This window comes from Drosophila eugracilis, unplaced genomic scaffold (assembly GCF_018153835.1).
Source record: "Drosophila eugracilis isolate 14026-0451.02 unplaced genomic scaffold, ASM1815383v1 contig_124, whole genome shotgun sequence".
Classification (NCBI taxonomy): Eukaryota; Metazoa; Arthropoda; class Insecta; order Diptera; family Drosophilidae; genus Drosophila; species Drosophila eugracilis.
The window spans coordinates 1064848-1085734 of record NW_024572029.1 but is presented as its reverse complement, the minus strand read 5'-3'; the positions used below and the strand labels follow the sequence as shown (position 1 = coordinate 1085734).

At 42.8% G+C, this 20887-nt stretch overlaps 1 protein-coding gene across 2 annotated transcripts in view; it reads right to left on the bottom strand.

Annotated features, from left to right (window-relative positions):
• The window catches only part of LOC108102991 (zwei Ig domain protein zig-8), a 158022-nt gene that overhangs the window by 106797 nt on the left and 30338 nt on the right, over positions 1 to 20887 (bottom strand). For both annotated transcript variants that reach the window (XM_041819047.1, XM_041819046.1), the window contains exon 2: positions 13750 to 13830. The gene's annotated coding sequence lies outside the window, so the exon portion shown is untranslated. The remainder of the gene's footprint in view (positions 1 to 13749; positions 13831 to 20887) is intronic.

The window sequence follows — 20887 nt, the reverse complement described above, 5'->3', positions numbered from 1 at the left end:
CTCCTTTGAAAGCCAGTTCAGGGTTAATTTAATCGAAAGTTACTCTTAGTTTCATTATCCTGCTGCGCATTTTCTGTATCCTTCTTCCCTACTTAAAACCACTAAATATCCTTCCTACTAGTTCATCCTTCACAACAACACCATTAAACGGTCACCATCAGTTAAGTCAGCAGCAAGGCAAACTTATAATAAATAAACGCTAACGAAAAGCCATGGCCTGGTCGTCGTAATGACTGCGAATAATCATCGGCTGGTCTATATATGTTGCTCTGATTCAGATTCTCATTCTCATTCTGATTCTGATTCCGAATCCCAATGTCGTTTTCCCCAATGGATTTCTCCCATTGGCCGTTGCTGGTGCCGCCGCCGAACATGCAAATCAAATTGAAAATTGGCCCAACATTGGATGAGCATCGGTCGGCGCATCATTATTTTGCATTAAATTCCCCAGCAACTTGTTTGTGTGTGAGTGAGTAAGTGAGTGAGTGTGTGTGTATGTCTGAATTGGTGGCAATAATTTGCAAAAACAGGCAGGCGGCAGGCGGCAGGCAGCTACAAATGCCATTAAATGGCGCAAAAAGCACAAAAATAAGGCTCGAAAGGGGGGGGCTGGGCTGGAATCTGTGCTGGGAATCAATGTAATGAACGGTCACCGCAGAGTGAAAGCAAATTGAATGCATCGAGCTTGCAGCAGATAGAGAAATTTCATGTTCTTCTAGTAAAAAGAAGGAAAGTTAAGTTAAATAAAGACTTCTTAAGCGTTTTTCAGCGTTTTTTAGCCTTGCATTTGCCTTGTAAAACTTCAATTATTCTTCAATTTCTTTAATTTAACTTAAATAAATATTTTTTAGAAATATTTCTCCTAGTGTAGATACCTGCACTGGCACCACACAAACTACGCTTTAGCTACCTGCCAAAGAATAAACCAGTCCTCTCTGTCGATTAGGGATTACTTTAATTGTTTCAATCAATGTTGCATACTTTCGGGGGAATCAACTAACTGCAAAGTTTCCACTGCTTCCCGCCGCCGCCACTGCTCTCTGTGTTTACAACTTTCTGTTAAACTTTACTTAGCAATTACCCCACGCCATTCTGCCAGGTTACACTTGTTTCTGTCTCCTCTCTGCTAACTCCCCCCTCCTCTCCTTCATTCTTTCACCCTGACAGTTGGTCTCTTCGGCTGATGAGCAAACAAACATGGACCCATCCGCCCCCCGCCTGTCATGAATATGCAAAGGGAAAAACATAAGAAAAGAAGTCCAACGGGGGCGTGGCAGAGGCATAACTAGCGTTTAACATTAATAAAAATTTGTAGTCAGCAGGTGGCGGCTCTGTCTCTGCCTGCCTGCCTGGGGGAGTGTAGTTAGTGGGGGGGGGATGGGTATATGAAAATGTAAAAAATAAAAAGAAGAATAGAAAGAAAGAAAGAAAAGTGTCTCGCATTAAATGTAATTAAAATCAGTTGCAGCGCACAATGGGCGGACGCGGAGGCGTTGGTGGACAGTTAGGGGGCGTGGCAGGGAGCAGCTGCTAACGATGGCCGACGTCGTGGCGAAATGAAGTGAAAATGTTTGTTGAATATTTCGCTGCATAATTCTAGGCGCTTTTAAGGACAAAGTCAAAATGGAGGAAATGGCGAAAAGGTAAAGAAAAAAACCTCACACACAGATACATGCACATATACATATGCAAATAGAATACACACACAGACACACACACATACAGCAGAAGAAGAAAAACTTCTCTTCGTATTTGCCCTTTGCCAAGTTCCCACTGATTGTGTTTGCCGCCTTTGCCCCCCTTTGTCTCTATAATTTTCTTCTACTTTTTTTTTGTTCTTCTCTTTCTCTCTATCTCTTTCTATCCTTCTTTCCCACTCTTTCCATCTCGACTGCATTTTGTGCTGAGTTTAGAATTTAATTAAATATGCTGGCGGCGGCGGCGGCGTGCTCTGGCCTCCAGCAGGCGGCAGCAGCTTCCTTCTTTAATCGCCGTCTAACCACACTGGCGGCGGCCAACAAGTGTCAGGCCGCACCACCACCCCCTCATTTAAGCACCCACACCCCCTCTCTCTCTCTCCAACCAATCCCCTTTTCATTCGGGAAATTACAAGCCAAAACGTGAATAATTAAGCGGCAAGAGCATTTCCTGAGGCTGCCAACCTGGCCCCACAGAATGTGCCAAAAGGAGTGGAGAAAGCGCTGATGGCGAGCAAGTAGAAAGTAGATGAAGAAAGGTAGATGAAAGCAAGGAAAGCAGAGCGAGAGAGAGAGAGAGAGAGAGAGACGCCCACTAATGCGTTGATAATTATTAAACGGCAGCGGGCAAACAGTGAAAAGATGAAGGCTAACGAAGGCTCCTCTATACCCTTGCCAAGCGTCATCATTAAGTTAATTTCAAATTAGATTTGTCAACTAGTATTTAAGATGGGAAAGTGAGGGAAAAATTTACAGGAATCCTTGAAGGATAATCAAAGAAAAGTTAAGGATACTTTTCTTCTTTAGTTTCCTTAGGAATTTCATACAAATTTCAAAATTTTCCAACTTATTTTCAAACAACAACAGAAAACTTTCCCACCACAAAATCTACAAATTGCATACAAGATTTCCCTTTCAAAATCAAAAGAATTAATTTCCAACCCCCCCAAAGCTTTCCCACAGCTAGGTGGTAATACCCAATAGTCTAGAGTGTTATTTGTATAAAAATGAATAAACAGAAATGGGGAAAACCGAGAAAATTGAAAGTAAAAATAAACACGAATGCGTCGATTGTTTAACTTTGGCTTCATCTTCGTTAACCCCACACACCACCACCCATCTGGTATGGCCCTTTTTTCTTAACACTACTGCTACCACCACACGCTTTTCTTAGGGGTCGTTCCAGGTCCCTGTCCCTGGCAGCGGGGCGAAATCGTAAATATTTTATTAGTTGAATTACAGCAAAAGGCCACGAGACGACGAGGCCCAAGAAACAGAAACCGAAACGGAAACAGAAACGCCAAAGCCGCCAAAGGCCGCAAATATCACGCACGGAATCCAATGTGGAAAAAACAGAAAGAAAAAAAAGTGTGGTAATCGAAGGGGGTTAAGTTGCGTGTGGGAGGAGGAGGCCAATGTTCTTTTTTAAAGTTGCCACATAAATATCTTCCAATTTCCTTTACCATTTGCTGCCTAACCACTTCCGGTTCCGTGTTCTTATGTGGTTGGAAATTAGGCTTTATAGGGTTAAAAGAAAATCTATTTTAAGGTTTTTTTGAGAGAAGTTTTAACCTTTCGAGCTGTGAAAAACATTCAACATATTTCACATTAATTAAGGACAAAAATGTTCCTTCAAATTCTTTCAACATCATTTAATATCCTTTCCCTAAACCCTTCCCTCCCTCCCATTGACATATTCTCAACGCATTTCCTACTTTCCAATGACAACTATCGGGGGAGGGGAAAACCCTTGCTAAAACCATCTTTCCATCGCTTTTTCAATGCATTTCGCCATCCATCCATCCATCCATCTATCCATCCATCCGAGTATCTTTTGTTAAGCTTCGCTTGCCCCATTTTGTTGATGGTCAAGAGGAGTTTGTTTTGCATTTTTTGTGTGTTTTTTCACTGTGATACATGCACATCCTCCTACACACACACCCGCACACACACATGACGATTTATTAAAACTGACAACGCAGAAAGAAACTGTGTCTGCATGTGTGTGTGTGTGTGTGTGTGTGTGTGTTGGTGAATGTTGTGTCAGTTTGTGATGTTGGTACTCCCTGCCAGCCGTTTGTTTTGATTGTTTAAAGCATGTTTAGGGTGACAACAGATCGAGGGAAAGCAGAAACAGAAACAGAAACAGAAACAACCAGCCAGAGAGAAAGAAAGAAAGAAAGAAAGAGGGTGAGACAGAGAGAGAGAGAGAGAGAGAGCTGTCAGAGCCGGTTGGGAGCCACAGCGGAAAGTGGAAATTGTCAAACATGCCATGGTCAACATCAACAACCAAACAACAACCAAAAAGAATGCCAAGCAAAAATGCTTCAGCTGTCTGTGATGCTTAAAATTGAACTATGACGTCGAGGCGGGATGTTTGCAGGACATGACATTCCCTAATCCCCATCTCCATCCCTATCCCCCTCCTTCCCCCAGAGACTACACAACACAACGAGCAACAAGTAAAAAGGTTAAAGGTCTACCCAACCACCCCCTACCCCCACTATCCCCATAATCATCTTGACGATACTCAGCTTCAAAGTTCACAAAGATTCCATTCCTCTTGTCATATTGTTATGGAATTTTTACTCGACTAAATGCACTTAATGCCCCACTGCACCATCACCACCAACACCACTGCCACCCCACATCCATATTGCAGCACCATCATATATAGTATACTATATATATCTATATATAGTATATATCCCATAGCATCGTAATCCGCGCTGAAAATCTCTTGACATTTATGATGAACGATTTACCACGCCATTGCAAATTAAAGCAAAACAACGGAAAGGAAAGGATCGCAACGGACGGAACAGACGGAACGGAACCCATTGCCGGGGTCCAAAATCGAATAAAGCACTCCCGACAATCATCGGCATGGCACTGCTATACTGCCACACTGCCACGCCCTTTGCCATTTGCTTTTATGCACAGCTTGTTTTTGGCCATCGCTCACCCACCCACATTATATACCCAGTGTTGTGGAAAGTCTAAAGGGTATATTATTTTAAAGGAAGTTTTGGTTAAAGAAGGCCAAATCAAAGATTCTCAGAAGAAAGTTTCAAGTTTGAAAGGCAAGAGGAAGGGGAAAAGTAAAGATCATGGATAATACCTAAAAGGACTTTCAGGACTTAATCCTTATAATCTCCACAACAAGAACCCGAGGTATCTCCACCATAGCAACACCATCGTTTTCCCCACTTTCCTTTTTTTTTGGCTATTGCAACATCAACAAGCGAACAAGCAAAAGCGAATCCCAAAACTGCAAGTGAGGGAATATAAGGGGATGGCGGTGTTATGGAGGAGATGCAGGGGGATGGATGGATGGCGGCGGCGGACAGAGCAAGTGCATCATCCGGAAAGCAAAGCAAATGCCCCATAAAACAAATGTGCAAATAAAAATGTTTATAAACAGCGTTGACTATGGCCAAGAGGAGCAGAGGAGGAGTGCGAGAGTGAGAGTGAGCACTTCACAATTTTCGGGATGTGCGCGACAGCGATTCACTTTCGAGGAGTTTCGAGGCGGGTAAGAGCTTTTCCATGGATTGGATTCGGTTGGGTGTGTGGGATCAGGGGTACTACTCTCCCGGGAGTTTTTTTCTTTTTGGGGCGGAGGGGGAGGGAAGCCAAAAGCCAGAGCAGCAACAGGATAAGCTGGTGATCCAAGCGAGGAGGTCACAAATTAAGTCAACAAATCTCCTCCAATTCGGAGAAGCCCTGTTTTGCTGCTTTGGAAAGAGGGTGGTGGACGCGAAGGGAGAAGACCTTCAGACTTAATAAATTGAAAGGTGCCAGCCATGAGCGATGGGTTCATTAGAAAATCGCACTTGAAATAGAAGTTAGATTGATAGGTTGCTATATAGATAGTAAGTTCTGATAATAACTATACAGAAGGGAAGTTCGAAAGTAGCAAATGACTTGGAAATATTCACAAAATTAGTTAACATCAAAGTTAGTTTTTATGTAGCATACTTTTCAGCGTAATATTACCAAACCTATAGGGATCTCCAGATCGATCATCATTCCCTATATATAACTCACTCCCGTAACATATTCTCGCTACCCTATAACCCCCTCAGCCACACGATGTGCAACTTTAGATTGATGTGAATTTTCAACTGTCTGAATGTGATTTACCAACTTTTTTCCATGCCCCACCACCACCACCACCACCACCACTGACTGAGGTTCCATTTACATTTTCGACATTCCAACCACGCCAGGCCGCAAGTCAGAAAACTGGAATAATTGCCTGATAGCCGCAGTGTGCCCAGAAATTGCTTCATTGACATAGCGTCGAGGTCCTCTTTGTCCTTTCCGCTCGCAATATAAAAAAAAAACCAATCAGATTTCTGTTGACTGATAAAGTGACCAAAAAAGAAAGTGTCTTTGATTTACATTGACTGAGCGGGGTGGCTCAGAGGAGAATGTCTGACCTTGCCACAATTTGATGGTATATGGCGGGGTTTGGGGTAGGCATGGCAGGCCATAAGCACAGGCGATTATAAATGACTCGACTGTGAAGGGCTATACTCCATGTCCATGCCCATGCCCATGTCCATGTCCATGTCTCGGCCAATGGCCTTGAAGTATGCTACACAAAATGTTCGCACATAATTAAGTGCTTTCAACTATGGCAGCCGCAGCTGTTGCCATCCTACAGTCCCCTGCAGTCCGTCCCAAAGTCCGAGCATCCGAGCATCCTCATCACAGCCGACAAGTATCGCATGCGAGTGTATATGTTAGACTCTGATATATTTTTTTTTTTTTCCTTTTTTCATTTTTATTAAACAGCCAAGCTAGCCGAGCAGCAGCAGCGTCGGCCGCCGCATGTGGCATCAGGCAACTAGCAACTCATGGCTTTGAAGCTGCTCAAGTGGCCAGCGAAAATGAACTGGCCAAAAACCAAAACTGGTCAGCGGCGGCATGACTGGCGCTTTGATTGCCCTCTCTCATGCCTCATGCGCCAGAGTACACGTTGAAAAAAGAGGGTAGAGTTCGGCAAAGAGGTTACTAAAATTAGGTCAACTTTTGATGGGCTTTTTTTAATGAAGATTTTTTTGAAATTGAGAGTTTTTTAGAGCAATTCAAAAAATAGATTCCCATATAAAAAACTTTAAAAGATTCGCACTCTTCGATGTTACCTTTCATCAAACTGAAACTTTTGTATAAATTCGATCATAGTTTTTCCATCGTAACTTGGCTACAAACTATCCTAAAAACCTAACCTTGCGAGCCCAATCCCTCCTTTTGGGTTGATTTCGAAAAAATCAATTTTTTGCAATTTTGCGGCTTTTTAGCTCTAGCTGCTGGGTCAAAACAAAACTCACAGCCAAAAGAACGACTGTTTTGTGCTGCTAACGACCAATACTAACCACCCCTATCACTCGTTTTACGATTTTGTGAAATTAAATTTTGGCCAAAATTTCGCATTTTCGATAAGGGGTACCATCATCAAAATTTTCAAAAATGGGCCAAAAATGAAGTTTCCCAGATTTGAATGCAAGCCAATTGGGAATCATGGCAATCAAATTACGAGCCCTACGAGGTATTACATTCCATATTTGGACCATTATTAGCCAAGTTATGAGCAAAGTACTATCGAGCTTGGAGAAACCAAAATTCGCATTTTCGATAAGGGGTAACATCATCATTTCTTTTGAAAAATGGTTAAAATTTCACATTTTAAACTGTGAATGCAGTTTTGTTGGAATTTAAATTACGAGTTTATCGATATATGACATTCTATACTCTGACAATTTTTGACTTTGTTGTGGGAAGCATTCTGAATGTTTTTGGGGCAAAAATCAGGATTATGAGTTCTGACAAAAGAAGTGATCTTTTTTAACGGGTTTATGTCCATCATCCAAATTTTCAAAAAATGAACCAAATTTAATATTTCAAACTGTGAATACAGTTTTGATAAGAATAAGAAAACAAGCTCAACGAGGTATTACATTCCCTATTTGGATCATTATTGACCAAGTTATAAGCAAAACAGTGTCGAGTTTAAGGAAGCCAAAATTCAAATTTTTCATAAGGGGTTCATCATGTTTTTTAGCGAAAAATTGCAAAAATTTGTCATTTTTAGGTGGGAATGCAGTTATGTAGGAAATTTAATTACAAACTCAATGAGGTATGCCATTCCATGTTTGGACTATTATTGCCTGAGTTATGGGGAAGATAGTACCATTTGAGGGAGCAAATCTGAAAATCACATTTTCGATAAGGGGTAACATCATCTTTTTAGCGAATGCAATTTTCTGGGAAATTTAATTACAAACTCAACGATGGGCCGACCACTATTTGCGGAGTTATGAGAAAAATGCTATCGTTGTGAGAGGAAAATCGGGATAAGCCCAGTTTGGCTTTTTCGTTAAGGGGTAACATCATCTTTCTTTGAGAAAAATTGACAGAAATTAAGATTCTTAGCTGTGAATGCAGTTGCAATGTAAATTTAAAACCGATAACACCGATATCACATTCCATATTTGGCCCATTTGTTTCATTTTTCAAAAAACTGATTTTAATCAAGCATAAAAAATCAGGATCTACGAATTTTGCTTTCAATACAGAGAACTCCCTTAAGGAAACCTACTTTGCAGAGTTTCTTAAGGCGTTCTAAGATTTAAATAACAACCTACTAAACTTGATATCCTTTGAGCTCCCCCTGAGGACAGCTAAAAAAAAAACCTAATATTCATCTGGGCTTTCGAAATAAATCCGAGACACATCATGATCACTGCGCTTACATCTTGAGTAGCAAAATCATGACTTAATAATGCCCTTTTCTCCATGTACACTCGCTCGTACTGGTACTTGTACTTGTACTTGTACTTGCGGACGATGAAAGTCAGGCCATGGAGCAACATTCGGAAGCGGAAATGAAGGCATCCATTATGTATACTCTAACAGGGCAAGCAGCAAGGGGCACGGGGCACGGGGTACGGGGCACAATAGCATTTGTCAACTGGGCAATGGGGCAGAGCTCACAAAGAGTCAGAGGCAGAGGCAGAGGCAGCGGCAGATTCTAGAGGCCAGAGTTCAGATTTGAGGACTAAAAGTGGCTGCATTGTTGTCATCTTTTTCCTGCACTTTGGAATATGCAATGGCGATCTGATTTCTCGATGGCATCTTTTCCTTCCAATGGTAAATCAGCAATCAACAATCAGCAAAGCAAAGTAAAGCAAATTCCTTGGATTAAAGGACATTCCTCAGATGCCTGGCGAAGCTTCTAGGGTATGTCCATCTTCGCTATCTCTCTGTGGATTTCCAGCAGCCACTTGGCTTTGCTTTTTATTTTCTTTTTCTTTTTCGTTTTCGTTTTCTTTTTTTTCTGTTAATAATATTCAAATATAATGCAAACAATGTGCCAGAAAGTTGTCGCTTGACTGGGGTCGGGCCAAGACACGCCCTCAAACTTCCATCGCCCCCCCTTCCGGCCGACATAGCTCATAGTTTTCACTCAACTGTTTGCATTAATTTGATTCCTTTTTATTATTTTCCATCTTCTTTTTCCTTTTTTTCTCTCTCTCCTTGTGGCTGACTCTTTCGTTTTGTATTGTAATATCCGGCCGCTTTGGTCGCACTTCCTGGCCAAAAAGCAGAGGGAGGCGGCGGTCGGCGGCGTTCATTTTTTATTCAGCGTCACTTTTGGCCAACAAGTCGTCGGACTGGCGGCTGTGCGATTTCTGCCAACTTTATGCAGCTCTTTGTTTGCATTTTCCAACTCATTAAGAGTAATTCGCTTTGCTCTTCGTTATGTATTTTCCACACAGAAAGCCAGCAGCAGAGCCGCCTTGCCGCTGCGTTATTATTTTCCTTCTTTTTTTTGTCATATTTTTTTCTTTCTTTTCTTCTTCTTTTTGCGTTTTTCAATTTGCTTTGCGCTTTGCAGCGGCGTGTTGAAGGTGCTCGAGTGGAAATTAAACACGCCGCCAGCACACGCCCACTCACCTAGGCAGCAGCAGCACCCCAACAGCAAGAGCAACCCCCAACCCAATGACCGAACACCCACTTCAGACCTGGCCTAAATATTTATGGGCGTCGGTCGGCGGCGGGCCTAAATAATGGCCAGAAGTGTAGAGGATGAACGTGGACTGGCCAGGACTTTAGTTAATTAATCATCGCATGAAAAATCACTGTATCAGTGGTCAGCTACAGAATCGCAATGTGGCAAAGGCAGTGGCAGAGTGACAGTGGAGTAACCAGAGTCAGTGTCGAGTCCTGTGTGTGTGTGTTTGTGTGTAGTAACTGGATGCCAAACTAAACCTGAAACTGGGAACTTGTAACTTGGAAGCACGGCGGGGACAGCCTAAGCGAGCCCATAAATAAAGTGACAACAAACACACACACACAGACACACTTTACTGGCTAAGAGGGAGGCAGGGTAAGGGGTGAAAATTACGCACGAGATTGTTGAACAAGCCAGCAAACAAGAACGTCGACGACGACGACAGAAATGTGGTCAAAACAAAGCTAAAAAAAAAAAGAAAGGAAGAAGAAAAAGTAGTGGAAAATATATATTTCCCAGGAATGTGACATAAACAACAAGTCTGCCCCCCGACTGGCGGCTGCCCACTAAGTATGCCGCCCAAGTAAGCGATAGGCTCTGCCGTAGTCGCAGTCACAGTCAGAGATCGGATAAAACCCTACCCCTACCAACCACCCCCTTCCCTGACCCAACATAGACATATAGCTAGCTGACCAGCAGAGCACAGTGGCCAAAAACCTTTTACTTTAATCCGAAAATAATTGAACGATTAATCAATCGCCTTTGCACTTACAAAACTTCGAAAGCTCAATTGCTCGTTAAATATAATCACTTAAAGTGTCAGTGAAAAAAAAAAGAGGAGGATGGAAAATTCATTATAAAATATAAACGATGAGAGAACATTTTGCCATGGCCAGGAAAGATGATAGTCAAGTCCGGACTGGAACTGACTGAATATAAAAAGCGATTAACGTCATTTTTCGTTCATACTAAATATATCCTCTGGTTAGCCTTTTTTATCGACATGAAAAATTCAATTTTTTTTTTGTTGTTTATTTAACAAATAGCCAGCATTGGTAAATATTATTTTGTGTGGCCAACGAATAAAGGGAAATGCCAATGTAAATGCTAAAAAGTAAAGATGATGAATGTAAACTGTGAATTGGATTTATAGTTTTAAATGATAAAAACTTTTTTGCCCCTCTTCGGATTTGCTTTACAAATTACAAACCTTAAAGTGCTTGTTGATTTAAAAAGGAAATTTCAAAGATTTTTAAGAAATTTTATTTTTGCCAGGAAAATTCATCATTTTTGTTACCTAACCAGCAGAAAATTCTAACAGAAAATTCCTCAAGCTAAGCCAAGTCTAGAGTTCGAACATCTTAATTACAGGAATTGCCCAGCTAGTTCCCCACCACTGTGCGATGTCAAGAAAGGACAGGCCCTGTAAAGTATGCAACAATTTGTGGCACTTGAAACGCAAGGCAGCCGCTTGACGGACTGACGGAAGTCCCTTAGCGTGGCCAAAAGCCAAATGCTAATGTATGTGTGATCAAGTGTGTGTGTTTGTGTCTGTGTCTGTGTTAAGACTCAAGTTGAATCACAAAACTCGACGTTGGAATAAAATAAATAATCATAAAATAGAAATAAAATGACAAATTATTTCCGTTTCCGTTGAGCGAACTTCGAGGCGTGGCTGCCATCGTTTGAGGTGATGTGGATAGTGGGTGGTTGGGTAGTTGGGTAGTAGTGGTTTTTCCTCCACTAACTGCCTGGAAACGGACGTCGTGCCCAGCTCGTACATGCCAGGAAAGAGTGTAACGAACTGAGCGCGGAGCAGTGAACGAACGTGAGCCAAGAGAAAGTAGTTGAAGAAGCCTAGAAACGAGGGCGAAACTTGGCTAATATATGCAGCTGCCAGTTGCCAGTTGCCAGTTATGTCCGCCCCCCCCCCCTCACAGGACCTCTTCTTCTTCTTCTTCACCCACCAACCAACCAGATGATCCTGGCAGCTTGTGTGACAGGCAACAGTAGGAACGAACAGCAGCAGCAGCAGCAGCAGGAGTACCGAGTGCATAATGTACTTAATGCGCCCCTGGTTTCCTTTTGCTATAATGGCATAAGTAATTGGCCTTTCGGTTTTCCCTTAACCGCCTCGTTTTGTCAGAGAAAGCCAGCCAAAGAAAGGGCAGTAAGAGAGAGATGAGCAAAGTACATTGGGTCGTATTCATACGTGATATTCATACGAACTGTTTCGTTTCGTTTTGTTTGGTTTTTAAAATATAATTTCATTCAGGTTGGCGTTTGTTAGCGTTTGTTGGCGGTTGCTGGTCCCCCCTTTCAAATCAATAAACGAACATTATTTTCATGGGCGCCCACAGCCTAGCCATGCCCATTTGCCAGGTCATCACATCATTCCTCATCACAATGCTCAAATTAAATATTTACACACGCCGCAAATAGAGGCGCCTTGATGTGTGTAAATGTGTGTGTGCTTATGCCAGTTCATAATTAATAATTATTTTATTACTTTCACAAGCAAAGTAAGGGCAAAGTCGTTCAACCTCACAGCTAGCCAGCCATTGGATACTCTTTAACTTGATTTAAGTTGAAAAACATGAAGATTCCTCTTTCCTCTTTCCAATATTTCTTTTTTCCTAAGCAATTTCTCATCATTTCATAGCCACGAACGAAGAAGAGAGAGCATTTTCAATTTGCAATTGACATAGCGAATCAGGCAGACCCTTTCACCACAAAGGGCAGGCCGTGAGCTACAAAATTATGACCGCAATTTGGGAAATGAAATGCATAAAGCAAAATAAGCAAATGGCACGCAAAGTGACCCGAGGCGGCGTCAAAACGCTCTAATTGGCCGCACAAAGCCAACGACAGGGCCACACGGATGAAGGGGCTAAAAAGTTTGGAGTGGGCAGAAGGGTAGGTGGGCGGAGGAGTAGGCTTCCCCCCGCCCCCATCATGATTAGCTGTCTGAATTCGTGGCACGTGAAAAAGTACTACAAGTTGGGTCTCAATTTCAGTTTTTCGAATCAACTATTTAGCAGTTTTTCCTTTAGAAACTCCTTGATTTTTATCTTAAATATATTTTTAAAACAGAAAAACCTTCTAAAAACTTCCTTGACAAACAGACAAAAGTCTTGGAAAGAAACCCATTCTACCGCCCCACAAAAACAAAACCAAAACGAATGATAAACTCTAATCGGCTTTCGTAGATGATTTAAAGTCTTAAGCCTTGTATTAAAGTTAAACCTAAAACTTTAAGCAGGCAAAACACTATCATTTAACTTGGGCAGAAAAAACTTGGCAGGAAAATGGAAAATCCTTTTGGTTATATAAAGCAATTTGAGCACAAAGCATATCTGCAACGGACAAATGTTGTACAGAAGAGGTTTTTCCTCCTCCTTCTTTTTTTTTTTTTTTTTGGAAAACAAGTTTCCGGTAACCGGTGGGTAGTAACCCCTATGACTTTCACGAATAACCACTTATTTGCTATGGGAAAATCCGTAGAGGGAAATGAGTGAGTTCAAGGACCAAGCCCACCAAGCCCACCTGCCCCTCATGGGTGGGTTGGTTTCAGGTTTGGCTTTTCCGAGAACTCTCCCCTTTTTTTTCGGTTTTCACTGTTTTTTGGATCGCATTGAACTTGTTTCACAGACGCCCACGAATCGCCGTGTACATAACCTCGTTTCGTATTTATCAACGCGACTCATCATTGTGATGGAGGGCCGCCTGTCAGCAGGCCGCGCCCCGCGTCGAATGCGTATTATATGCCCGCCCCGGCCGCCTACTCTTTCTACCCCCCCCTGGGGGAAACCATTTTGTATTGGGGAAAACTTGGACCGAAGGCCGCGCTGCTCCCGGTGGCCTCTTTCGGGAAACGGGCCCCGAGAGAGAGCCGCCCGCCATCGCCGCCAAATGGAATCTCAAAAATGGCGTGCCGAGCAAAAATTAAGCAAATAAACTTGTCAACACATTCAACTTCATTATCGAGCGCCGGCGACGTGGCCGCTCCCCGTTGCGTCTGAAACTCACCCGTCGTCGTCGTTGTGGTTTCTACTTTTCCGTTTCTTTTTTTATTTTTCCTCTGCTTGATTTTCCTTCTTGTGGCGCGGCCTAAAAAGAGAAAACAGCAAAGAAAATGATGAGAAAGGAGACGCAAGGAAATTATGACGAGCTACGGCTCAAGCTGTGAAGATCCAAAAAAAAAAACAAAAAGGAAAAAAGAATATTCATATGCGAATATTTTGCGGTTTAATTTTGAGTGCCGGCGGCAGCTGCGGCGTTGGCCCAATCCCAGGATAAGGAGTCAAGGGTTGAGAGGCTGCCACCAAACGACTGAACTTGCCTCTGCCCAAAAAGATTCGCAATCAGGCGACCAACTTGATGGCCAAAGGCAAGGACACACCACACTTGGTCTCTAATCCCTAGGAAAATCTTGTAAGTTTCAGCTTAAAAGGAAGGTTTCTTATGAACTTTTGAGTTAATGTAACAAAATCATCATCATAATGATACATCATTATTTGACACAGATAGGAAAAGCCTTTTCTTTCTTGAAAACAGATGAAACATCCATCCATGAATCACCCTTCACCCTTCACCTGATTAACAATCAAAACTGAAACCCAAACCTTCGAGTCCATGGAAAACCCTTTCAAACTCCAAATAAAATCAGCTTAGTAAGTCCTAATCCTTGTTACTAATTCCTGTTAGTATATCCACTCTTCCAGCTCTACAAAGTCAGACATTTTTTTGGTTCTACACCCCCCCTTCGAGTGCCGATTTCGGATAAATCATGAAACTTTATAGTTTTACAAGCAGTTGTTGGACCCACACAATGCCTAACATAATCAGGCGAAGCAACAGTGGGCCAGGCACTCCTCCCCTTGCCATCGTTGAACAGCAAACAATTTGCGCAAATATTGTTGTTTGCATATCGAACCCTTCTCTCCACCAAACTGCAGCCATCGAGAAGAGAACATCCAACCTATCCACCATCCACATCCCAAAGCAACCATCGATATCCCCAAACCCAACCGGCCGACGACATCGGCCAGGGGGCGGCGGGCGGGCAAACAAATTTATGACCGTCATAACGATGGCGGACTGGACCAAGCGAGAGAGTCCCAGAGTCTGGCAAACACGGGGCCGACAAAATGTCTATAGTGCTACATAATAATCATAATAATAAATAGCAATAAAAATGCTACAAAGGAAATTAAATTTCTGTATCCGCAAAGAATTTCAAAAAAGTGCACACAGGAAACGACGAGCGGATCCTTTGGAGAAGTGGCAGCGGCTTGGAGGGAGGGAGGGAGGTAGCCTTGGCGAGAAAGCGGATGTTCGCAGTGGGTGGGTGGATAGTGGATAGTTGTTGGTGGAGACATCCATTGAGTTCAACATCCAACACTTTGCGGACCCCTTAAAGTGCCCATAAGCTGTTTAACTGAGTTATTAAGAGGTGAAAGAGGAAGCTGCTATCGGAAGGTGGGGGGGGGCACAAGTCAAGGACTCTATTTATACCTTCAGCTACAGCTACAGCTCAGCCGGATGGCTATATTAATGTTAATTAATGTTAAATGCCTAGGCGTTTGAAAATCATTTGCAAATTTCACTCGACTGTCCTGGACAGGACGGACACACCTTCTCCATCCTTCTCTGCCTCGCCTCCATCATCACACCTCTCCCTACTCCCCTCCCCCACCCATCAACATCATTAATAATTTGTTAATTAGTTCGAGTTGTGAATTCGACGCCTTGCTTGGCCGACAGGCAGCAGGATGCAGGATCGGGGAAAGGAGTGGAAGGAAATGTTTGTTGCTTCCCAAAAGGTCACTCATGGACATCACCTTTGGAGGACTCTCTCTCTCTCTTCTATTCTCCCTTCTCTCCCCCATCCTCGCCATATCCTTTTGAGCGGACGACTGTGGCAAACCAATTGAGTCGCATTTAACGGACTGACAATGGTCGCATATAAAGCGCTTTGTTCCACTTCGTCGGCAGTTGTGGGCGCGTTGGGGCGTGGCCTTTCACTTCCCCTCGCCAGCCTTCAACAGAACAGAGGGCGTGGCTGGCCAACCTTATATATGTATATATATGACGTGTGACAAATTTTTGCGGTTGGCAAAGCCAACGATAGAGAGTCCATCCGTCCTTCTGTCCGTCCGTCCATCCGTCCGAGTATTGTAGGTGTGTGAGTGCTAGAGTGTGTGTGAGTGCTAGTGTGTGTGTGTGTGTGTGTGTGTGTGTGTATTAGTATATTGCACACGTCTCCTCTCGTCTATGGCCGGAAAATTGTCCAACATATCCGGGAGCGTTGAGGTTGGTTGACCATTGTGCAAAAATGGTGGGTGGGGAAAAGTGAGGGGGGGAGAGCGAGCAGGACAACCCCGCTCCCGCCCCGCTTTACTTGCAGTTAAATAGGGCGGAAAAATAATTGAACCATTATCAGGCAGTCTGGCGTATCCTGAACCACACTAACACACATACAGACACACACACCGATACATCCTTATGGCCATATTCTTGCCTGGCCTTGCCTGCCTTGCCTGCCTGCCTCTCCGTATGTATAAATTTTCCAGCTTGTTTTGCCTTTCGGTTTACTGTGCTTATTACAAAATATTTAACACCAGGCCACGCCCACCGTCGCGCTGTCACTACTACTACTGCAGGAGGCTCCCCCTTCCCGCTCCCCCTTCTTCTTCTCGTCCTGCTGCCTGCAAATTGTTGCCTCATTGTACAAATTTATGTTAATATTTGAAATTTTTATGCTGCCACACAAACTGAACGCCCCCTCTAGTTGTTTGTTATTGGCCAGGATGATGTCCTGCCTGGCTGGCTGGCCTCCTGAATGTCCCGAGAACGCCCTCTTGTCGCTTGTAAAATGTAATGTAATTTCTACGCTGCCGGCTCTAGGCCACGGACGTTGGCAGGACTTGGATGTCCCCAGCAGGACCTGCCTACACTCATTTCTCCCCCCTCTCATGCACACTAGTAACCCACCCTCACCCTCACTCCCCCCCTTCCGCTTAAAGGGCAAGCATATTTAAAAATACAAAAAAAAAATGAAAAGCCGCAAACTGCAATGACAGTTAACGTTACGGGACACACACAAACACACCCACACACTCGCATGTATAGTGGGGATGGATTTTATAAATATTTTACGCTCATATTTTATGCGCATTTTTCATGCGATGAGAAGAGAGCAGCTTGAACGGACAGCGGACAGGGGACAGGGGACAGCGGACAATGGACGTTTGGCATCATTAATTAATCCCAAAACGTTGATCCTGATGGACCGCAGAAACCGAAACCCAATGGCATTTCGCACACCGGTTGACAGGCTTTAAGTGCTGCACAAAAATGCCGTTGAAAAATTATGATGAAAAAAAAAAAAGAAGAGAAGAGGAAAAAGGAAAATGGCAGCTGGAAAATGCTAAGGCATCTGAAATTTTGCGGCACGTCCTTTCTCTTCTGCTGCTGCTGCTGCGGCATGTTGTTGCGTTGCGTTGAGCCTCATTAAGCGCACTTTGTCCCGCCGACTGTGTCCATTTAAAGGAAAACTCCGGCGATCCTGCCACCACTTCCCACTTCTCCCCTTCTCCTACCGCTGATTCATTCCTTCTCGTTTGCCATAAATTATTTTTAAATGCATACTTATGTGGAATTTTGCCACGCGCTGCCGCGACAACTTTTCATAATTTTTATTTACATGATGCGGTTGTGGGCGGCGGTGAAGGTTCTGCCCTGCCAGCCCTGCCAGGCCAGCCAGGCTGCAGGATTCTCTGAGAGGGCGCGCTGTGTTGTAACCGCATTAAAATGATTTGTAACGAGCGATGGCGCGCGGAGCCTGTCTGAAGCCCAATGCCTTTGCAACAACAATAACAACAACAACAGAACAGAAAAAATCAACGGACAGGACAGGCGTTGCTGTAAAAGTGGCCAGGAGGGGAGGTGGTGTCCTGCAGCATTTACCACACGCATCACTTGCCACGGCGCCTGCATTTGACTCCCTGACATGACTCTCCCAACGATGTATGTGAACGCGACCCTGTGAACCCTCGTAATGCCCCTGCTGCTTGCCACAGCCGGAGGTCATTCGTAGGATCCGGCGAGGTGAGTTCGAATGTGGATGTTTTTGAAGGTGGAAAAATGAAGGATAACTCTTAAAGTTGCTTTGTGGTTTGTGGTAAGAAGAAGTATTAAGGTAGTGAGGGGAATATTCGAGGGACTTCAACGGAATTGAAAAGAAATTTCATGGAAGTTCCAAATTAAGATCTCAAGCTCAAAGAGGGGCTGGATTATTTGGGTTCTCCTACATCTAAAATCAGAATTTCGAGACTATATTTCCCTTTAAATTCAAGATGTAACATTAAACCAAAACTCATTTCTATATCAAATAGGTTATTCCTTCGCTTTATTCCTTAAATTCAAAACCAAATTCACTTTAAAAAACCTAAAACTTAATCCACATTCCCATGAAATCATAAAACCATTTCTGTTTTTTCATCAATTAAACACAAAAAACCTGGGACTAATCGAGAGAGCTGGCTGACTTAGGGCTATATCAGTTTTCCTAACAAACCAGCAGGGAAGGGAGTGAGGTTGGGAGGTTCACTTAAACCAAATAGTTGGAAAAACAAGATGATTGTTGCCCAGCACATACTAAAATATTAACACACTTTCTTCTGACACCAAACTTTTGCTGGTAACAACAACAACTCTCCTCCTCTCCCTGGCTGTGCTTTGTCTGGAATTTGAATAAGAATTAGAATTTGAAGTGTAGAAAATATTGTGGATATGAGCTTAAGCCTTCTCCTTCTCTCGGTTTTCTCATCTCCCTGCCGCAGCCGCTGGTCGAGGGTAATCCTCTTTCCTAGCCAGCAGATGGATGGATGGATGGATGGACGGTTAGACCAGAGACCCTTCATTCTTAACTACTACAACTACTCACCCCCTCCCTCCACCCCTTTGTAATCAATCTAATTATTATCAACTTTGCATTCGCAAATCCTCCAGCCAGCAGTAGCCAAGAGAATCAAGTCTGCCCCCCTTTTTTTGCGTTTTGAAGGATTATTCCAAGGGGGGGAAAACACCACCATATGGCAGCGAAGCTTCTCAGCAATCTGCTGCTGGGCTATAAATAATGCCAACGAGCATATGTTCTTGCTATATTTACTCATACATCTTATATATATATATAGAGAGAGAGATATATCTACTATATAGTCTACTCATCTCAATCAATGGGTTTTTAATTGAGTTTGCTTGTGGAAGGAAGGAAGGAAGAGCTGGCAGATCTGCCACATTCCAAAGCTGCCGCCTCTGCTCAGCTCTTCAGCTCACCTCCTCACACTGATATGATGACATTTTAAGAGTCCTTACTGTATTGGCAACGACAAACTTCGCAGAGATGGAATTACCTTAATTATTTATTTTCCAATGCCTATACATTCTGCAGAGGAAAAGTGAAAATGATGAACTGGTAAAATATTCAAATTTTTAGTGGAAAAACCTCCTGCTCCTTCCCTACTCCTACTCCCCCTTTCCATATCTCAATCATCAACCACACATCGATCGATTTGCAATCTCAGCTCGAGTGGAAATTGTTATGAAGTTTGTTTATTTATTTATTTATTTTTGTGCCCGGAAAACTGTTGCAGTTCATTTCGTTCATTTCTCTTTTTCACTTTTGCATTTCCTTTTCCTTTTTTTTTGTCTTATTTTGGGCTTTTTAAGCTCAAGCTATTTATGCACGACAGCTGACTTTTCCTTTTGCAGTTTCTAGCACTCGATAGATAGGTAAATATATATCTATATCTATATCTATATAGATAGCCTGCCTCTATATATAGCCTAAACTGAGAGCACATAACTCTGGCATTTAATTACTTAAGCAATCCAAGTGAGGCTGTGGCTGTGTGCGGCAAATTTGCGGCCATTTCACAGGGATTTTCATCAATTTTCATTGAAAAATCCAAAGATTTTCACAGGTGAAAAGCAAGCAAACTGGCCAAGGGGCTGATTCTCAGCCGAAAGGCCTTTATTTAACCAGTTCGCTCGAGGTAATTCCAAAGCCAAATTGATATTGTTTCCATTTCTCGATTTTGAAAAAGTAAAAAAGAGGAAAAACTCAAGGAAAAAGGAAAATTCATAAACAAAAAAAACAAAGCTCAAGGACGGACCAAAACTCTTTTCACGAAATCTAAAAAATATATAACTTTTCCATGTTTTTTTTTTCCCAAATAAGAATTTTCCATGGCATTTTCCTCACACAACAATTGCATAGAAAATGCCGGCAAGTGGATTTCCAATTCAATTTTCGATTCAATCAAAAAACTTCTTAAATATTCTTTTCCAATGCGGAAAAGGCTTTAAATTTTCCACATGAGACAAAAACCAGCAGCAGCAGCTTGGAGAATTTGCCATAAATTAAAGGGGCGTGGCAGTCGTAGCCAACAACTTTTCCTTTGACATTTTAGCCTTTAGCTAAAGCATCAAGTTGGAAAGAAAGGCAAGAAAAAACACCAAAAAAACAGCAAATAATGGCGTTTAATGTTAACGCTTTGTTGCCGATCCTGGCCTTTAACTCCTTTCAACCCACCTCCCTCTACCTCCCTCTCCTCTCGCCCTATTTGCTCTCTCTTTCTAATGTCCTTTACCCTGTTTTTATTTTATTTTTTTTTACATTTTCCTCTCACATAATTTAAATTCCATGCCTGTTTCGCTTTTTGGTCGCTAACCAAGCTGTTTTACCATGCGACTCACATACAAAATACAAAATACAAAATACAAAATGCCCCATAAACGAAAATGGCCGTCCTGTGACTTTGTATATGTGTTAGCCTTCTTTTTAGTATGTGTTTGTGTGTATGTGTGTTGGTGTGTGTTAGCCACCCATCCCCCATCCCCTGTATGTATGTTAGCCGCTGAAACTGGAACTTCAATTCAATCAATTACGCGCTAATGCACTTCAAAGTGTAGTCCGCCCGCCCGCCCGCCATACAAAACAATATCGCGAGCGAGCGAGCCAGGCAGCCAGCCACCAGCAGCAGCAGCAGTGCCGGAAAATAATAAAAAAAACAAAAACAATAATAAAAAAAAACTTCCAGCACCCCCGCTGACCGAAACAAAGTCAAACGTCGGATTATGCAGCCTACAGTTAGAGAAA